Raw genomic sequence first — 12,404 nt, forward strand, 5'->3', positions numbered from 1 at the left:
TTGGAGCCTTGGGGTCTTATTTATAGTGCAGACTTCTAGGGTTTCAGTCTAAACCCTAATGGACAACTTAGTCACCAAGCAGCCCAAGGAACCTTCTGGAATAAGGCCCTTGGACGAAAATATGATGATCCCTCATCATAATTTCATTCCCCCTTAGTCCATTAGGTTTCCTAGCCCGAAAATCAACTATCACACATTTGACAGTTTATGCCCCTTTATTTAATTAATCTCTTTTAGTCACCAAATTAATTCCTAATTAATTTATGACTAATACTAATTAAATAAATATGATTTCTCCTTTAATATATTATTCTTATAATATATCAATAAACCATAATATCCTCTCTCTCTCTCTCTCTCTCTCTCTCTCTCTCTTCTTGAATTACCTTGTCAAGTAGCTTTGGTGAAGGCAACCCAAAAGGACCATGCACAACCAGGACAAGTGCATACCAAACATAGTTACAGACTTAGACACTAATCCAACAGTCTCCCACTTGGATAAGTCTAGTAACTATATCTCACATATGACTTCAGGATCCAATCAGCAATCGTAGCTCTTATACGCTTCTGTCAACTCTGATCAAAACTAGTCCTTCAAATAAGGGATCGTACAATCCTCTGTTCTAGATATCATGCCGACAATACTTATTGTCTAGCATTTATTCCTCGATCTCTGATTTGTTCGACATAGAATATAGTCGAACACATCAACTTCATTCTGACCAGGCCCGACACATAAGTCAAACCAAATCATCAAGTGGCCAGATATCGCTCTTACCCTCTTAGGATAAAAGGAACAGAAAAACTTCGACTTATATGCTTTTATCACTCACTAGCTAAGTCACACACAATAATGTGTTTTATAACATCAAGTTACTGATGCGTTTACACATTATCAATGTATAATAACTAGCAAATAATAACCATGTCTCTAGGTTTAAAGATCATATGATATTATCATCTTGCGATCACTCGTAATAAAAAATAGTGATACCAGCAAGCGCGTTTATTCCAATGCTCAAATCATATTCATAAGCACTCATGAACTTTATAGCAAACCTTTGTTATGCCCAAAACCTTTTAGACAAACTACAAACAAATTCATGACAGTTTTCATTCATATCTACTTCCAAAATATGAACGACTATGGACTGTTTGAATAATCTTATTATTCAGGAAGTCAAAACATGCAAAATTGAAACAATAGATAAATAACCAACACAAGATAGTAGCTTTACTCATAAATAACACAACTTTATTTATTCATCAAATGTCAAGTACAAATTATCTATTACACGTTTCTTATCTATCTAATCTAAACTTATATCGTCCTTTAGCCCAATGCTCCTAGCGTGCTGCAAGTGTTTGACCCTACTCAGTCCCTTCGTAAGGGGATCTGCTGGGTTATCTTTTGAGGATACCCTCTTCACAACGATGAGTCCCTCTTATACCCGATGTCTAATAAAGTGGTATTTTCTGTCGATATGTCAAGATCTGCCATGATCTCTTGGTTCCTTGGTTAAGGCAGCCGCTCCTTCATTATCACAGAAAATTTCTCTTGGCTACTTTATGGATGGCACAAATCCAAGGTCTCCAATGAAGTTCTTCAACCATATAGCCTCCTTTGACGCTTTGCTTGCCGCAATGTACTCTGATTCGCACGTTGAATCAGCTACGGTCTCCTGCTTGGAACTTTTTCAAGTCACTGCTCCTCCATTTAGGGTAAAGACCCATCCCGACTGTGATCGGTAATTATCCCGATCCGTCTGAAAACTTGCGTCACTGTACCCTCGTACCCTTAAGTCATCACTCCCACCGAGGACTAGAAACCATTCCTTCGTCCTTCGTAGGTACTTAAGAATATTCTTAACTGCAATCCAATGAGCTATACTAGGGTTCCCTTGATATCTGCTGACCATGCTCAAAGCGAAGGCCACATCAGGGCGAGTACAAGTCATAGCGTACATGATACAGCCGACTGCGGAAGCGTAAGGTACTCAACTCATATCATCTATCTTTGCCCCTATACTCAGGCTCTGAGTCTTACTCAGCTTGGTATTGCTTTGGATTGGCAACTCCCCTTTCTTTGATTTTTTCATACTAAAATGCTTTAGTACCTTACCTAAGTATGTATCCTGACTGAGTCCTATCGGTCTCTTTTCCCTGTTTCTCACTATCCTTATTCACAGAATATAAGCAGCCTCTCCGAGGTCCTTCATAGCGAAACACTTCCCAAGCCAGGACTTGACCTCCTGCAAGGTTGGGACATCGTTTCATATGAGTAGTATGTCATCGACATACAATACGAGGAAGCTTACTATACTCCCACTGGCTTTGACATATACACATGACTCTTTTATGCTTCGTAGAAAACCAAACTCTTTGAACTTCTCTTCAAAACAAAGATTCCACCTGCAAGACGCTTGTTTCAATCCTTAAATGAATTTCTCAAGCTTGCACACTCTATTGGGATGCTTCACATCGAAAAAACCCTCTGGCTGATTCATGTACACATCCTCAACCAACTTCCCATTAAGGAAAGCGGTTTTCACATCCATCTGCCAGATTTCATAATCATGAAATGTAGCTATTGCAAGCATTAACCTAATAGACTTTATTTTAGCAACTGGTGAGAAGGTCTCATCATAGTCAACTCCAAGAGTTTCAGTAAAGCCCTTCGCAACCAATCGTGCTTTATAAGTGTGCACTTTCCCATCCATTTCTGTCTTCTTCTTGAAGATCCACTTGCACCTGACTGTCTTATGACCCGATACATTATTAACCAAATTCCAAACTTGGTTGTCGTACATGGACTGAATCTCGTTGTCCATCGCCTCTTTCCATTTAGCAGACTCCGGGCCTGCCATGGCTTCCTTGTAGCTGCTAGGTTCGTCCAAATTTATCTGTGTTTTATCACTAATAAACGTATCCCCTTCAGCAGTAATATGAAAACCATAAAACTGGGTTGAACACTAACCATACTGAAACGTCTACGAGGTAAGGACTCATCAATGGGCTCAACAGGAGTTTCCTCCTCGGGTTGAGTGCCAGTGTTAGAGGTTCCTTCATTTCTTTGTTCTTGAATCTCTTCAAGATTAATTTGCCTCCCACTCTCCTCTTGACTTATCAGTTCCCTTTCTCGGAAAACTCCTCTTCTAGCAACGAAGACAACATTGTCACTCGGTCTATAGAAGAGATAGCCAAAAGACTTCTATGGATAGCCAATGAAATAACACTTCTCACTATGAGGATCAAGATTGTCGTGAGTCTCTCGTCTAACGAAAGCCTCGCAACCCCAAACCTTGGTATGTGCCAACGAGGGAGCTTTCCCTGTCCACATCTCGTGAGGTGTCTTGGTAACCTTCTTGGTGGGAACTAAGTTAAGGATATGGGTGACAATCTCTAAGGCATACCCCCAGAAAGCTATTGGTAACAAATCCCGACTCATCATAGAGCGAACCATGTCCAACAAGGTCCGATTACGTATCTCAGCCACACCATTCAATTGTGGCATTGTTGGAGGCGTCAATTACGAAACAATTCCGCATTCCTTTAGATAGTTGTGAAACTCAAGACTTAGGTACTCTCCTCCTTGGTCTGACCGAAGCATCTTGATTTTCCTGCCCAGCTGATTCTCCACTTCATTCTTAAACTATTTGAACTATTCAAAGGTTTCCGACTTTTGCTTGATTAAATAGATATATCCATATCTGCTATAATCATCTATAAAAGTCACGTAGAAGCGGCAAGCATCCCTTATGGTGGATCTAAAGGGCCCACATACATCAGTGTGTATGAGATCCAATAGACCCTCACCCCTTTCACAAGTGCCAGTAAAGGGTACTTGGTCATCTTCCCAAGTAAACAAGATTCACACACGACATCGTCCCTAAGGTCGAATGAATCCAGCACTCCATCCTTTTGGAGTTGGGTTATGTGTTTCTTGTTGACATGGCCAAGGCGACAATGCCACATGCATGCTTTGTCTAGACTATTAGACAAATCAATATTCAACACATCATTTCCTAAATTATCAACAACCAACACAGATTCATAAATCCCATTTCAAGGTAATGCATTGAAATAAAAGACACCATTCAAATAAACATTAATAGAACCATTACTATTATCAAATGAGTATCTGAAACCTTGTCTAAACAATCCATGAAATGAAATGATGTTTCTTGCCATATCTGGCGAATAGCAACAATTATTTAAATCTAATCCTAACCCATTACTCAACACTAAAGAATAAACTCTGACTCTGGTCATAGGCGACGATCTTCTGTTTCCCATAATCAAGTTTATCTTCCTATGTTCAACCCCCTGACTTCTTCTTAGGCCCTGCATATCAGAACAAATGTGGAAACCACATCCTGTATCAAGAACCCATGAAGTAGCAAATGATTAGTTTTTAGATTTAATAGAATACATACCTGCAAAGGTGGGCTTTATCTTCCCATCCTTTACGTCTTGCAGATTCTTGGCGCAACTTCGTTTCCAGTGGCCCTTCTCGTGGTAGAAGTAGCACTTTGCTTCTTTGGGGTCTGGGTTTGACTGAACTAGCTTTGGTTCCACTAGAAGAGGAACCATCATGGGGATTACCCTTTTGGTGGCTCTTACTTGGAGCCTTCCTCTTCTTACCCTTTCCTTGACCAATTTCCAACACAGGAGCAACCATAGTAGTGGATGATGCAACATATTTATCCTTAAGATTGCTCTCAGCAGTCCTTAGGAGCCCTTGGATTTTGCTCAAGGTGACCTCTTATTTATTCATATGGTAGATCATCCTAAATTGGTTGTAGCACGAGGGCAAGGAGTGCAGAATGGTGTGGATAGCCAAATCTTTCCTAAAGTTAACATTTAACTTGCGAAGACGATCAACATACCTCTGCATCTTCTGCAAATGCGAGGTTAGGGACTCTCCACTCCCCATCTTAGCGTTGATCATGTTGGTGATGATCTCATAGCGCTTTTACCTTGCGCTTTAGTGGTACCTCTCCAGCAAATATTGATGCATTTCATATGGATACATGTCCTCATAGGACTTTTGGAGTTCAAGATTCATGGTGGCCAGCATAATGCAATGAACTTTCATTGCATCATGCTCCTGGGCCTCAAAGACAACCAACTCTTCAGGAGTAGCGACTTCTAGATTGATCTTTTCAAGCTTCTCGTCGAGGACATATTCTTTGTCCTCGTAACAAGCAATCATGTAAATACCTGCATGGGAGGGTTTTACTTTCCCATCCTTAACATCCTGCAAGTACTTCGGGCAGTTTCGCTTCCAGTGCCCCTTATGATGGCAATAGAAGCATTCAGCTTCCTTAGGGTTGGAAGAAGGAGTAGTAGAACCACCTTTGGTTCCACTTTAAGAGGAGCCATCAAGAGACTTTCCCTTGGTACCCTTCGAAGGGGTTTTCCTCTTCTTCCCTTTACCTTGCTCGATAGCCAGAACATGGGTTGCAGTAGGAGTAGGAGTGATAACAACCGACTTACATTTAAGACCACCTTCGGCGGTCTTCAAAAGTCCTTGAAGCTTGTTGAGTGTGACTTCATCCTTGTTCATGTGATAGATCATTCGGAACTGATCATAACAAGAAGGTAAGGAGTGCAATATGATGTCAATAGCCAACTCCTCAGGGAAGTTCACATTCAACTTCAGCAAACGGTTCACAAACCTTTGCATTTTCTGCATGTGGCCCGTGATGGGTTCACCATCCTTCATTCGGGTTGTTGTCATGGAGGAGATGATTTCATACTGCTCTTGACGAGCACTCTGATGGTATCTTTCCATCAGATCATGGTGAATCTCAAAAGGCTAAAAGTCCTCATAGGACTTTTGGAGCTCGGCTGTCATCATGGCCAACATGATACATGCCACTTTAGTGGCATCTCTCTCATGAGTCCTGAAGTCAGCGATCTCCTCTGGAGTAGCAGAAGACTCATCAATTTCCTTACGCTCCTTGTCGAGGACGTATTCCTTGTCCTCATAGCGTGTGACCATCCTGATGTTCTTGATCCAATCATTGAAGTTGGAACCATCAAAGATGACTCTCCCACAAATGTTCATGAGAGAGAAGGACCCGGTAGGGTTTGAGCCAGAAGCACTGTTGAAAGACATCTGAAAAGAAGAAAAACAAGTTTAGATTAGATAAAGAGTCCTTAATAAGACACCTAAATGTAATATTAATGCTAGGACCCAACACAATATTTTATAACTTAGAAGAGGGATGCCGTAATCCAAGCTATAAAATATTTGAAGGTATGTGAATGACGACTCACCAATTTCCACCATAAAAAATGAAATAAATTATTAGGTTTTAATCGGTTTGAAATTCCTAGATTCTTTTGAGATTCATTGAACTTTTCAACGGCATGTTTAAATCTCGATTGTGCCCTTCAAGTTTTGTGACTGGGAATTTATGAAAACATTTAGTTACTTTATAATAATCATTATACTTTAAATGAGAATTAAAGTCATTATCCTACCCATTCGGATAACGACCCTCCACCAGTCAAGGAAGCGGTGGGTGAGAGTGGACACCCATTCATCTGCCATTTTATAGGCAACAACCTTATACCCCCTTATAGACCGACTTCGTGAATGAGGCCTACTAACGGTAAAACGACTTGCTCTTATACACACACACACACATATATATATATATATATACATATTAACCATTAATATTACAATAGTATAAGGGTTGAATTTTAAACTTTTAAAATTCTAAGGGTTCGAATTTAAGTATTCAATAAGTGTGTGAGACTTTACAAATTCCAAAACTTGAGGGCATGCTTTGAAACTCTTCAAAACTTTTCAATTCCATAACTTATGAGTTTAATGGTGTATTAAAATGAAGACTCTTCATTTTATGTAATCTATGAGTTCTTTAATGGATCTTTAAAAGAAATGACTTTTGGTAATCCATATCGACTCCATTAAAAAGGACAAATTATGGACTCCATTAAAAACATTTAGATCGAGAATTAAACTAACAAACAATTTGCAAATAATTCATATTATCTACTAAAACTCATAAGTGCATGAACATTCATATCAACAATTTCAAGAATCATATAAACACATACAAAATTTGAAAATTTGATAATAACCTTTGAAATTGGATTAGCATAATCATTACCACATCAAAAACAGGTTTTATAAGTTCAAAACAGTTTAGTGTAATGATTCTAGTCCAATTCCAGCATAAAAACTCGAAAAACTGCACTCTGGGCCTCCTACTCGCCGAGTGCAAGAACCTACTCGACGTGTAGGATGAAGATGTACATGGACTCGTCGAGTCCCCCTATGGACTCGGCGATTTTACTAAACAGATAGCAGAATTTTGACATTTTTCAGCAATTTGCATCAAGTATAATGAAAACAAGCCTAGGCTCTGATACCACTGATGGGTTTTGAGACTTCAAACACTCCAATGGTGTACATGCAACCCTAGAAACCTTGGATCTATGTTTTCTCTAATATAGATGCAAATAAGAATTTTCCAAGGTTCTCATCCTAACTAGCATGTTATGGGGTACTTGTAACATAAAAAAAACTAGTATAATTACATACCTTTTCTTGTGGTTGATTGCTTGGAGTTTTGAGAGCCGAGCACCAATAATGTGGATGCCTCAAATGGAATCACAAATCACCACATAACTTGGAAAACTTGAGAGAATAGTATGCACACTAGAAAATTGGCCTACTCTTCTTGTCATTTCATGTGCCAAAGTGTTGGGTCAAAAATATGGTTTATACTTTACTTTTCTAGGAAAATGTATTTTTATGTAAAGGACCGTAAACAAGTCAGTGTTTACGGCCGTAAACGGGTTTACAGTTGTGTTTACAGCCATAAACAGGTTTACGGTCGTAAAACTACTTACGACCTATGTTCACCAAGCCCATATTCCCTAGTATATATATAGGTGTTAGGTTTGAGGAGTAGATTGATGAACAGAAAAGAAGTGTACGGCCTAGAGAGAGAGAAAAGAGTGTGTGTTGTGTGTGAATCTTGTATTTGGATCTACATTCTAATCATCAAATAATACAATATTCATCATCTTCTTATTCTCCTTCTCTTCTATTTGATCTGATATCATCCGTTTGATTGAGATTCCGCACCATCAAACGGATTTGATTGATACACAGGCATTTTGGGGGCTTACAATTGGTATCAGAGCTTGGATTGTATCAGTCATTTTTGATAGATCTGGAGCTTATCTGATCTTATTTTCAAAATATTTTTGCGTTTTTGGATAGATCTCCGAAAATTAAGGGGGGTCTATTCTTTGCGTTTTTGATAAAAACGAGTTTTTGTTCGAGTTTTGGAGCAAAAAGGGGCAAATATCGTTGTTTTCACGTAATCTGCGAAGAGTTTACGGCATTTGAAGGGTTTACGGCCGGAAACTGTTTATGGTCGCCGGAGTTTACGGCCGGCGGTTTACGGCTCAGAATTCGCGGTTCGCGGCTCGGCTCAGTGGACGGCTAGGGTTCCTCGCATCAGCGCCTTCATAAAAAAACGAAAAGGAATTGAGGGTGCCCAGGATTGAACCCGGGACCTCTAGATCAACAACACAACGCCTTATCCAACTCGGCTACCTGATCCCTTGTTACAATCTTTCGAAATTTAATTCATAACCCATTATTCTCGGTTTCAACTTTCAAAATTTGACACTTTTAACCCAAAATTCAATTTCTTTTATTTTTTTTTTAAAATTCCTTTTCATCCAAAATAATATATATATATATATATATAATAATAATAATAATAATAATAATAATAATAATAATTATTATTATTATTATTATTATTAATAAATAAAATTATATTTCGATTTTTGACTTTTATTTTTTTTAACTTTTGACCTTAAATTTTGACTTTGACTTTCAAGTTTGACCTTTGACTTTAAACTTTCACTTTTTCGTTTAACTTTTAAAATTTCAAATTTAGCTTTTCGGTTTGACTTTTGAGTTTAACTTTTAAATTTGACTTTTAAGGTTGACTTTTGAGGTTTATAATCAAAGGGTTTGACTTTTATGTTTGATTTTGGCTTCTAGTTGTGCTTTTTAATGGCTTTTAAGGTCTACGAGGGAGTTAAAAACATGAAAGAGAGTCGTCATGATATGTTAAGACAAAATTTCAACATTTTTGATTATATCCCTAGAGAAACCCTCGAAACTCAGTTGCAACAATTTACCACACTCACTACTGAGATGAATATAGTTGGGATCTTCTTGACCAAATCTGAGATAAACAAAAAGCTACTAAATTCACTTCCAAAATTGTGGGATATAAACGTAGCTGTCATCAAGAAGACAAAAGATCTCAATCGTCTTAGTATTGCTGATGTAATTGAAGAGCTTGATGCTTTGAAATGTGGAAAAACAATGAGTTCCACGAACATTCCGGCCAATGAAGTTTCATGCTCTCCATCTTGTGAAGATAAGATTAAAATTCTTCGTGAACATAATGATTTGCTAAAAAGGGAAGTCGATGACCTAAAATACGAAGGATATCAACTTAGGAAAGGACAGAAACCCCTGAAGGCTGAATTAGAAGCAAAAACCAAAGACTTTAGGAAGCTTCAGGAAAAGTATAGCAACAAGTGTGAATATTATGACTATATTAAGAGACAAATTGTTGCTGTAACTAGAGAACTTGACACTTTGAAAATTAAGTGTGGAAAAATAGATGTTAGTTTTAAAAATTATACTGCATCAAGTCAGACAGTCGAGTCCTTATTTGAAGCCCAATTAAAATTCAAAGATAATCAAAATAAGGGTCTATGGTATGATAGTGTTCCTCCACCTTTCAATCATAACTACACATCCATCCCTATGACATAGAAAGAAATTGACAGGGAGGCACATCTTCAATATGGCAAACCAATTGGATTTGTGTCAGGAGGTATTCAAGTTGAAAATACTAATGTTTCTACTTCATGTGCAGGTAAAGTAGCAGAAGATGAGAACAAGGAGAACACTACTGAACAAACAAATGACTCCTTGAACTTAGAATTTGTTGCTTCAAATTTTGTTACTCCTAACAAACCTGCCATTGAGAAATACAGGCCTCCAATTCCAGCGCAATAGAGTGCTTGTTGCAAGTGTGCATGTGGGATCAATAAGAGACAAGGCATGGATACGCCACTAGGGGCAGGAAGAAATAACTTTACAGTGAAGAAAAAGACATGTTTTCACTGTGGAACACCTGGACACATTGCCAGAAATTGTCCTAATCGCGCGTACGTTCCCTACTACGCACAAGGATGGAAAAACGCGCCAAGTGGGAGATACTTCAAAAGAAACTCTTCCAGGTCACGTTCAGACAATGGTGACTGGAATACGCAGAAGGCCAAGACTCAAACCTATAAGGCCAAGAATCTGAATCCCAAGGGCAAGAAGGAAATGTCAGCCAAGAAGCCCAATCCAAGAGATGCTCCAGTGAAACAAAGACCAGTTAGGTCAATGTCATCTCAACGGCCGACATCAAGTTCAAAAGCAAGTACTGAGCCACTCATCAGATCAAAAAAGAAATGGGTTAAACCTAACTACAGATGGGTTCCGAAGGTTCACTCTCCCAAATCTCCTAATGCTTCTAACGTTTCTACATCTTCTGTTTGTGATAAGCAGGATATGTCATGGGAGAGAGTATCGTGCATTGATGACAAAGGTTGACCCAGTTTCAAAATGGACTAGGTTCCAAAGACCAACTGATCCCGCTCTGTGTCAAAGCAGCTATGGAGGCATATCATCAGACTTCAGTTTGTTGGTAGTTGTTATTCCAGGCACATGATATGGAGACATCTCTCAACTGTACAACACTCAAAACTTTGTTCGAGAGTATGTGTCCTTTTCGGGAAAGGAAAGAAGGGAATAAAGGAAGGGATCACATGGGGCTAGTGATTAATGACATGAAGAATTTTTGGATCTTTTCTGAGATTATGCATGTTGTTCTCAGACCTTCTGGATGCGAATTCAATCAATGAATTACGGTTTGAGTTTTCTTCTCTATACTCCTGAGTTGATCTTAATCTGATTCATTTCAAAGACAATTTTTTATTTTCTTAATAATCTTTCATTAGTAGTTATTATTGGGAAGTGATATCAAGAAAGTGATAATGGGCAGTCTAAAATATGTGTAAAGGACTGAATCTGAATTGTCTAGACTCTGTGTTCAATGTGCTGGTAGGCACAAAGGATTTGAAAGTGTGGATTTAGATACGATTGTTTGGACTAACCATACGAAGCTCGGGTAGATTGAGCAGTGAGATAAACACGGGAACCTACAGGATACACTAAATTAATACGCATCTAGAACAGTGGTTCGAATTTTCTTTGATGTACGGACTTATGTCCTTAATTCTGGTTCTGATAGGGTGACTGGGGGGTTCTGATAAAGTAGGTCTGTAGAAGATTATCTTCTTTCTTTCTGTCTGTTAGTCATATGTTGCTTCCTCTGCGTGATCGGAAGATCTGACCTGGAATACAACATATGCAACTCTATTTCTATGCATATCTTTATCTATGAAATTCTTTCTAACTGTTAACCATATGCTATCCCCTCTGTGTGATCGGAAGATCCGACCTGGACACAACATATGCAACATTCTACCTCGCAATCCCTCTATCCTAGTTAGCCATATGTTGTCCCCTCTGCGTGATTGAAATATATCTGACCTGGGACACAACATATCCATCTATCTCTAAATATGACTTCCTCCTTAATAATTGTTTACTCACCTAGAGTAAGGAGTTCTTTGGAAGTTCTTGATAACCAGGGTATATCGGGAAGTGGGGAACGCGTTCTAGTGCAACTAAAATTGAACCATTTAGAGGTTGTTTGTAGATCTCGCTACTTAATTTAAGTGGACAACAATACCCGTGGTCGTCATCAGCTAAATGGTTTATTTAGAAAAGTTTGTCGATACTCTTTGTGTTTAAGTGGACCACAATACCGACAATTGACCAGATCTATTCATAAAAGTGAAGGTACTGATAAACAAGTTCAGGCTGTCTCACAACTTTGATCCCAAATATTTTTTTTGTTTTTGTTAAATTTGTTCATAGTTTTCCTCTATGCACAAATTTAGGGGGAGAATTAAAAAAAACCAGAAAAATTCAAAAATCAAAGAAAAATCAGAAAATTTCAAAAATTCAGAAAAATTAAAAATCCAAAAATAGTGTTATTTCTGTTTTGTTTCTGTTTTAAGTTTTCTTCTAGTTTTGTTTTATCTTGAAAAGTGATTTCAAGTATAGATAAGACTCATGGAGACTGAATCGAGGATTTTCTGAGCCAATGCTTCATCCGTAATCATCGAAGAATTCTCATTCGAAGGAGCAAGAAATGAAGATTATTCTTTCAACATTAAATTATTCTACCCCAGAAGCAAGG

The sequence above is a fragment of the Lactuca serriola genome, chromosome 8, assembly GCF_051521515.1.
Source record: "Lactuca serriola cultivar US96UC23 chromosome 8, Lser_US96UC23_V15, whole genome shotgun sequence".
NCBI classification, from domain to species: Eukaryota; Viridiplantae; Streptophyta; class Magnoliopsida; order Asterales; family Asteraceae; genus Lactuca; species Lactuca serriola.